The sequence below is a fragment of the Malaclemys terrapin genome, chromosome 1, assembly GCF_027887155.1.
Source record: "Malaclemys terrapin pileata isolate rMalTer1 chromosome 1, rMalTer1.hap1, whole genome shotgun sequence".
Taxonomy (NCBI): domain Eukaryota; kingdom Metazoa; phylum Chordata; order Testudines; family Emydidae; genus Malaclemys; species Malaclemys terrapin.
In genome coordinates, this window is record NC_071505.1 from 114,408,362 (window position 1) to 114,418,304 (window position 9,943).

Below are 9,943 nucleotides of genomic sequence, written 5' to 3' on the forward strand. Positions count from 1 at the left end.
AATTATCGATGCTCAAGAAAATCAATAGCTTGGCAGGCAGGAGTGACTCTTGCAGCCAATTGACATTTTCCCATGTCCCCGCCCTATCTTGTGTTCTTTTCGTTGCAAAGTGACAAGAGTTGCAGCATTGCTTCTGAATTGGAGCGTTCCTTGCTGCGGTGTATCCTACAGCTTCCAGGCTATTGAGCTAGTCTCATTTTGTTACACTTTGGCAAGGAGAAAAAAAGCAACAATATCATATTCAGGAATATGATCTTTAACTCCATCTGCATCAAATTCCTGTACAGAGGTGAAACATTCTGAAGATAAATACTTAGGGCCTAGCTTTATTTCTGTGATCCTACATTTGAAACAAAAAAACTAGTTTTGAGTCTTTTCCATTTTGCTAATCAGCATCAAAGCTCTGAACACATGCTTCTTAGCTAAGAACTAAGAGAAACTGGATACTTACGGTTGTACAATATTCTTTATTTCTCTTACAGTTGATTTACTAAAAAAGTATAATTTGTCTTCCTCTCCCCCTTACTCCACATAAAAAGGAAAACAAAAAATTGTGTGTACATAGTTGTGAGCCATGATTAACCTACAAAACCTACTTACTGCTGTATCAGTTTCAAAGAAACTCCTATTTCCAACTCAATGGGAGGACCTTGAGAAGATTTTCTGGGAAGGTCTCTGTTTTAGGATATGTGATGTGCCCATGTCACTTTCACTGGGAAGATATTAAAACAATATGGATCCTTTTAAAGAGAATAAGAGATCACAAGCTATGGTAGACAAATGTAGTAATTGGGTGAGCTAATTTAAACCCTTTTGGGATACAATAGAACGTCTATTTTACTGACTTATTGGGGACTGAGGAGTTCATAAAACCATAGTGTTTAAATCACAGTAGATAACGTGCATAAGTTGCCATATGATGTATTGCATTGCTTTTATGTCCACACTGCAAAGTGACTTCTAGTGCACTGAAGACATCGGGATGTTGAGTTCTTCATTGATGTAACTCCTCCTACTCCCACAATTGCAGCGAAAAATGGTTCGTATAATTGGTCATTTGTAAGATAGGTAAGATCTTAGCTGATTCTGTTATTTAAATTTCTAACTATTAATGTATTAAAATATTAGACAATAAGTGTCTTTCAGTGCAAGATGCAAGACATCTGGGAAGGACTCCATTTGAAGTTATCCCTTACTTTTAAGCAACATGACTAGTTCCTGTATCAATTTATTAGACAATAAAGCAAGAAGGATAAAACTAATTCAGGCTTGCTTCTGGCTTAGATCATTTGCCTCTCTTTGCTCAGCCAAATGTACAAAAAGTTGAGACATCTGAAAATACGAAGGAGTGGGGCTTGTGGGTCTGGGGATCTAGCAGAGATGGCTTTTGAGGTTGGTGCTGCTAGGTTTTACACTACTAGGATTGAGGTAGACAATGCAACTTCCTGTATTGGAAGTGAGACAGGGCACTGTGGTTATCACTCTTGTCTTCTCATGAAATACCTGCATCTCTTATTACAAGGCTAGCCATTTTTTGCAGCCAGATAAGCAGAGAGCTGGTGAGAGTGGCTAGGGCTGGCTGGCCTAAACATACTCTTATTCTAAGAATGCAGTTCTTGGGTTTGCACGGAAAAAGGTGCAGCTAATTGCTCACCCATATGGCTGGCTTAAAAGAACTAATTTTCACTGAAAGTTTCTTGCTGCCCCAAACCCCTGCCAGTCTTTAAGGGCAATGACGGACCCCAGAAGTCTCTTCTGTGCAAATTTCTCATGGCATCAGAGGCACTTGCCTTTCCTTAGAGCTTGGTCAAATCCTGGAGATGTAGCCCTGCTTCATGCTCAGGTATGGAATAAAAGTAAAAATCTTATTTACTTGAGCTGTGCAACTCCCACTGAAGCTGATATGCTGCACAGATTTTAAAAGTGTGGACTAGTGGCCTGAGCTCAACACCAGAGAGCTGGAAACTCCTGCATTCTGATCTCAGCTTCAGTGATGACCCCCTTTGTGACCTCAAACAAGGTTGCTTAAACCTCTGTCTTAGTTTCCACATTTGTAAAATGGGATGATACACATCTACCTTGTTTGTAAAATGCAAGCAAGAAAGTTGCTATATAGGTGTTACAGGATGTCCAGTCAAAATGGGTGAGATTTTTAAAGGTATTTAGGCACCTACAGATACAGATGGGTGGCCGGTTGGATTTTGAAAGGGCTTAAGTGCCTAACTTCCATGGAAATCACTTCTTTTCTGCTTTGATCACTGCCTTGTAGCTTTTGAAAATCACACCAGCACCTGTCTTCATCTTCAGGTCCCTAAATACTAAAATCTGGTCCAATCCTCCTTTTGGACAAAGGCTGTTTTCTCAAGCACTTGGGGTAAACATTTCAGAAATACCTAAGTAATTTAGCCGTGGTCTACATTACAAAGTTAGGTCAACATGAGCCATCTTGCATCGACATAGTTGTGCCTGTGTCTACACTTAAACTTGTTTCCCACCGATGTAAGCACCCCATTATAGCGGTGCAGTCAGTCCACCTCCCCGAATAGCGTTGAACCATGGTTGATGCGTTGAGGTTGACTCAGCATGAATGTAAACACTTCATTACCTATGTTGGATCCTAACAGTCCTCCAGCAGCTGTCCACAATGCCCAACATTGACCGCTCTGGTCAAAATTGTGAACTCCACTGCCCAGGAGTCATGGATACTAGAAGGCACCCCCACCTTTAAAGCACTGAATTTTTTTAAATCCCTTTTCCTGATTGTCCAGTTTGACAAGTGCAAACAATGGAGAACTGCTAGATGTGCAGCTGCTCAGCTGACCATGCTGGCTACATGCATGGGATCTTGTGAAGGGGCACACCCTCACACTGACAGAGAAGAGACTAATGAGCACCTCTGGGCCAGTTCAACACCAACCAGGCACACTTGCAAAGCTTGTTCTGCCTGGAGGGGGGAACTTAAAAGGGAAAACCTGCCACAGGAAGGGGTGATGAACAGAGGGGAGGCTGCCCTGCCTTGGACAGCTGATAGGGGCTCTCCAAGGGCTTGTCTATACTGGCACTTTACTGTGCTGCAATTTTCTTGCTCAGGGGTGTGAAAAAACACTCCCCCTGAGCGCAGCAAGTTTCAGTGCTGTAAAATACCAGTGTAGATAGTGCACTAGCGCTGGGAGCTAGGCCCCTCAGGGAGGTGGGGGTTTTTTTTTAGAGCACTGGGAGAGCTCTCTCCTATCGCTCTGCTGCGACTACACAAGCCAAGCCAGCGCTTTAACATTTCCAGTGTAGACTAGACCTAAGAGAGAGATACCAACAAGCCTCACTGTTTCTGAAGTGGTACTACCCAGCCTCACGGCAGCATACCTCATGAGGAGGGGCTGAAGGTGGACCTTGTGTAGATTAAGCCCTAAGGGCTGACCCAGGAAGACTGCCTGAGTTCAGGTCAATCTTGTTTCTTTTCAATTTCCCATGGACTCCCCTCTCCTAACAGGGAAGAATGAGGGGAGAGGACTTTTCTTTGGTTTGTTTGCTCCAAGGACCCCTTGCGTGTCTGCTGGGGCGGGGGAGGGGAGAAAGACATTGAAGGACCTGAAGCTGGGCCTGGAGGGGACTTGATGGGACCCCTGCCCCCCACAGGTCTCCTGTGCCTGTAGGGAGAAGAGGCTTTGCCAGCACATTTACAGACCAGCCATAGAAACGTGAATATCTATGAGCAGATTGCACTGAGGGATGCAGGAGAAGGGGTTGACAGGGCTGAACAGTAGTGCTGCATGAAAGCAAAGGAATTGCAGCAGGCATACCAGAAAGCCAGGGAGGCCAGCAGTTGATCTGGTGCCAAGCTGCAGACTTGACACTTTACAAACATCTGTATGCCATATTTGCTGGAGATCCCACCACTACCTTGCAGACCCCAATGGGTACCTCAGAGGAGCCTGAGATACAGGCGCCTGGCATAAACAGCCAGGGAGAGGGGGAAGAGAAAGAAGAGGAGGATAGAGAACATGCAATGGAGGGTGGGGGGAGGACAGTTATTCCATGAGCCAGGACCTGTTTGAGACTCCAATCGGTCCCAGCATTCGAGCACCAGCAAGACCAGTGCAGGGGAAGAAACCTCAAAGAAGTGCATAAATGTATTTCCTGTTACAGTGATGATGCCCCCAACATAGCAGGACACAGCTATTGCCTTTTCATTAATTTACTGGTACTAGAAGAGATATCAGTACAACAAAGACTTAGAGTTGTTACCTGCTTTACATTCCCCTGTAGAACTGGGGGGAAGGGCACATGGAGCAGATTGTTTATGTACACAGGCATGTCCTTTGAAATCTCCTGAGAACTCGATGAAACTTTCTTGGTGGTATCTGCAATCCTCTCCCTAAAGTGTCTAGGGATGGCAGCCTTATTTCTTCCTCTGTAGTAGGACGCTTTCCCACACCAGTCAGTGATAACTTTGGTAATCACCATTGTCATAAACAGGCTAGTGGCATATGGGCTGGGCAGCTTTGGGATGCCAGCAGCAACTGGGCTCTCTGCTACCCTCAGGAGGGAAATGTCAGCTAAAATTACCAGTGCCTGTGGACAGTGGTGCCAGTATTCAGTGCCATTGCCCTACACTCAGAGTTTCATGCAAACAAGCAATTCCCTCTTCACTTCCCCCACCTGGGCAGGCCACACTCAGCGTGACTGGTGCTGTGAGTGGCGCGATGCACAAGCACTCTGAAGCAGAAGTGGCAGTAAGTAGGTCTTGTTTAAATCTTGTGGGGAACCAGGGAAGGGAGTTTTGAATCTTAACTTTCACTTTCCGTTGTGACTATACTGACAGCGGTAACTCCGTGTTTTATTGCAGCTGCTGCCATTGCGGCCCTGAGGGGTTCCCCGACACATCCGTGGAATGCCTGAGCCGGATAAGGAGGAGAAAGGAGAGGACATAGGATGACAAGTGCAGTGAGATCCTGCAAGCCAGTACTGCATCAGACTGAGCAGAATGCTTGGAGGATGAATATTGCAGACTGTGTGGAGAAGGAAAGAGTGGACAGGAGAAAGGTCCAGGAGTCAGAGAGGGAGGTGCACCAGGACATAATGTGGCTTCTCCAGCAGCAAGTACAGGTTCAACAATCCTGGGGTTGCTCCCCTTTGCAGTCCACAGAGAACTCCAGTATAGCACCTTCCTACACCCCCTCCAACATTCCATGTGGCATCAAGTGACATCCCAACCCCCACCATTCCACACCTGGGACATTAAAGACAACCACTGCTTTACATACACTGACCTGTGAGAGCCACGGTTGATATGTGTGTGGCTAAAATGGACATGAATGTTCTTTCTCCTTCTTTAAGTTCTGTTCCATAAATTTGTTAAGGTTTTAATGTATTTGCTTTTAACTTGTACAGGATTTTTTTAAAGTGTTTTTGTTACTCAATAAAAATCTATTGTTTGAAAAATAATTCATCTTTATTAATTCCCAACATATGCAGCAGAATGGCTGGTGGTATTGAAAGCACCTGCTTACTTGTTATTGTACACTGTGACACATCTCATAGGATCAGTGACAAATAAAATGTAATAATCATAAATATACAGCAAACACCACAAAATTAATAGGGGCATTGTCAGTGTTACATTCATAGATGTGCACCAGGCACCATACAGTCCTCCGACCCCCCAAACTGCAGGGCTGGGTAGAGCACAGTACATCACAACACATTACTGTGGCTCACTGTTAAAATGCTCTTTTGAAGCCTCCCAGAGCAGAATAGCTCTGAACTGAGTTCTTCTGATGGTCCTTGTATCTGACTGTTCAAACTCAGCAGCTTTTGCAGGTCCACCTCCACCATCCATCCAGGTGGCAATGTTTCCCCCTTTGCTTCACAGATATTGTGCAGGATACAGCAGGCAACTATAACCATTGGGATACTTTTCTCACTGAAATACAATCTTGTGAGTAAACAACGCCTCTTCAATCTACCAAAAGCATTATTCAACTGTGATTCTGCTCCAGCTTTCCTTGGTGCTGTCCAGGTGCCTAGTGTATGGCTTCATGAGCCAGGGGAGTAAGGGGTAGACTGGGTCCCCCAGTATCATTACTGGCACTTCAACATCACTAATTTTAATTCATCAATCAGAAAAGAAAGTCCCTTGTAGCTTTCTGAACAGTCCTGTGTTCTTAAAGATGTGTGTCACTCACCTTCCCTGACAGCCAACACTGATGTCATTGAAATGTCCCCAGTGATCCACCAGTGCTTGCATAACCCTGGAAAATAGCCCTTTTTGTTGTACAATGTGGCAAGGTGCTCTGGTGTCGACACAGGGATATTCCTGCCATATAATGCTCCACCACAATTCAGGAACCACATTGCTGCAAATCCATCCATTATAACTTGCACATTGCTGAGAGCCGCAGTCCTGAGTACCAGAAGTCAATTAATGGCCCTGCACACTTGCATGAAAATGGCCCACCATTTACAGCTGCTCCATGAATGCCACTAATGATCTTGAATTGGTTCTCACTATGTCCCACAGCAATTTGACCCCCTGGAAATCATCATGTTCCCCACACCTCCTCTTGCAGTTCTGCAAATATGGGAGGATCGTGCGACCTGTGCTTTCCGTGCTCATGACAATAGTGCAGAGCTGTGTGGGCTCCAGGCTTCTGTCAGAGATGGTGGATACTGACAAGTCCATTGTGGGTTCATGGAATTTTCAAAATAGACATGAAAATTATGGGATAGAGATGGCATTATGGGGTTGATAATGTTGCATAATGGGAACTTGATCCCACAGTCCCAATCACTCCCTATGTAACTCATATCTGCCCCACCATGCATTGCCAAAACTTCCCAAAAGACAGTGTGCTGGTCGGTGGCAATTTACACACTGGGACACCTACCCATGGTGCTCTGCACTGTGCATTGACACAGCATTCCTGATGAGTAAGCACAGCACTGATGCAAGGAGCCAAGTATGCACTCGCACAAGATATACTAATTGTGTCAGCTTTATGCTGATGTAACTTGCATCAGCAAAAGTTTGTAGTGTAGATGTGCCCGTAGGCACCCAAGACTATGTCTACACTGCACTGGCGGCAGTATGTGGTGTACACATAGCTACATGCTGCAGTGAAAAGCAGGCTGCTCCCACACTGCAGTGTGTAGCTACATGATGCAGTGGAAGGCTCTGGCAGGAAGAAACTCTGGCAGGTCCTTGAGGTGGGAAAGGCTTCTGCAACAGGGAGCTGCCAGAGCCTTTCACTGTGGTAGCGATAGCAGGATACTATATTGCTAGTGTAGATGGGTGAAAAGGGCACCACTTGGGTGGTAGAGCACTTCAGGGTTCAAGGGTGCCTTTACTCACCTAAGAGTCTCTCATGGTCTACACTGCTGTTTGTACCTGTGCAAGGGGGCCGTGCAGTGTATGTACTCTATATGATACTGTAAGGAGTGTGCAATGTAGACATATCAGTCTCATTGGAGGGCAAATATAAGCTCCAATTGACTTAAGTATTTTTTGAAAGCTTTACCCGTAATCACCTGGAAGCACAGCTGAGTGAAATTTTTCAGACAAATATTTTATTTGCTGAAAAAGTCAGTTTCCGGTCAACCAATGCTATTTGTGAATTTGTATCAAATTTAGTGACCAGTTTTAGCTTGAAAAAACGTTATTTGAAAAACTCAAATAATGTTAACATTTTCTAACAAAATATTTTGTTTTTTTCATTTCAAAATGACATTTCATTTTGAAATTTGGCTAAAACTAATTTATTTTAAAAGGGTTAAACCTGAAAGCTAAACAAAATGTTTCATTTGGGGATGAACAAAACATTTTGGTTGATCTGAAATTTGGGAGAGGAATGTTGTTTTGCTGAAAAAAACTGAAAAAAACATTTGTTTTGGCTTGACCCAAAAGTTTTTGGGAAGACAGGTGAACTGAAAAAATCAATTATTCTCACAGCTTTCTTTCCTGGAAAAACCCGCTCTTGAATAATTCAGCATTTTCCATATTTTTGCCCAGTTACTCACAGTAGTAACTTACACCTGCATCATTAACAATTCCTAGAAAATTTTTGATTTCACAGTAGAAATTTCAAAGCCTTTCCCAAGCTGAAAATGGAAAAGTACAACTTGAAAAAGAGATTCCACAAAAATACCCCCATTAACTCTTAAAACTAGACAGAATTCCAACAAGATGTGCTGAAATAAAAAATGTGTCAATGCTTCTCGTTTAGAAGATGTTTTCTATTATCTACTGCAGTGCAAATATTGTGCAGTTTGAGGAGGTGGTTTTCCATGTGCTACAGGCTGTCAGTACAACCTTTTACTGATTGCACATTAAAATAACCATATGATCAAACAACTTCAGGCATGAACACTTTGAAAATCTCCCTTCATACTTCCATTTAAATTAGGGAGAACAGTGTCACTGAACATGCTCTGAATAATTTTTTCAGATGTCCAAAACTTTGTTAGTTACTTCCAAACTTAATAGATTTTTAAGGCCAGAAGGGACCATTAGATCATCTAGTTTGACCTGTTGTGTGTGTAATATAGGCCATAGAATTTCACATGCTTACCCTTGTAATAAGCCCAATAACTTGTGTTTGACTAAAGCATACATTCCAGAAAGGCTGCTGGTCTTGGTTTGAAGACAGCTGAGCTGGAGAATCCATCACTTCTTTCAAGGAGACAAAGGCACTTTCAGGTATATATATATGTGCCAGGTTTGACGTTTAAAAACAAGTCTGAGCGCAGGAAAAACTCTGTAACATTTTTAATGGACACATTTCTCTTACCATGTGTCACTTCATTCCCACACTCTGTTGGAAAAATGAAAACCAGCCTAACAGATTTTTGAAGAACCTTCCACACTTGCAGAAATAATATACTTCTGCTTTAAGAGCAGACAGGAGAAATTTCAGGTGTACCACCTCAGTTTTAAACCTTTAACACTGCTAATGCAGTACTGCATTTGAAAGTGTATATGTGGGTATGTTCGCCCTCATACAGGCCCATGTTATGTTTTTCTTTGCACATGAGGCAACCAGCATCCTATATTGTGTGTTCCCTGAGTAATAGTGTAGCGAGCGGTGCAGGACATGCCTTCGTGTGCTAGAGGCTGTACATGCTGGATCCTTTTAAAGGATTAACAACTGGCTTCTCAGCAGAACGCCTTCATTAATTTCTGTTGGGGTGGAGCCATAGCCCTTTACATGGCAGTTGCTTCTACATCCACAATCTACCACTCTGAGGGTTGTCAGATTTGGGAGCCCTTTATTTTTATTGCATTAAAGGTGAAATGATTCTAACAATGGGCAGGATAGCACCACAAGCTAATGCTTTAGCTTGTTAGCCCGGCTATATTGGCGTATCCCAATTTGCATCACCACTAGAGTCAATTAGTAGCCGCTTTATTTTGTGTCTTGGACATGCTGATGTGCTTTTGGGAAAATGTAAGTAGAAAAGGTTTCATAAAGTTAGCATTGCTTTGAAAAAAAGCATCCGATGAGCTCTAGTTTTGCTTGTTACTGTAGGTACTGTGGCTCCGCTCAGAAGGAATTAATTCATAGGGTAGAGGCAGGTCTGCAGAAAACATAACTACTAAGAAAAGAAGGGAAAACAACATATTAATGACAACTCAGCCCAAAAGCAAATGGCCAATTTGATAAAGTGCTAGATGGCAATTATAGACTAGTAGAGTTACTTATCTGAGAAAGAGACAAAGAAACCAAATTTTTAGAAGCAGAGTTCTACTAAATGATTTTATTCCTTTTAATTAAAAGAGATATTTTTAACAAGCCAGTCTGATCACTGACGTATTATTGCAGAGTGTAATCATTAATACAGGACATTTAGAATATTGTTCGAACAGGAGACTTTATTGCAAATTGATGGAAAACTGCCTTTCAAGTGTCACATGACAGGGCTTCAGAGAAGAAGGATGGCCCAGGCATTA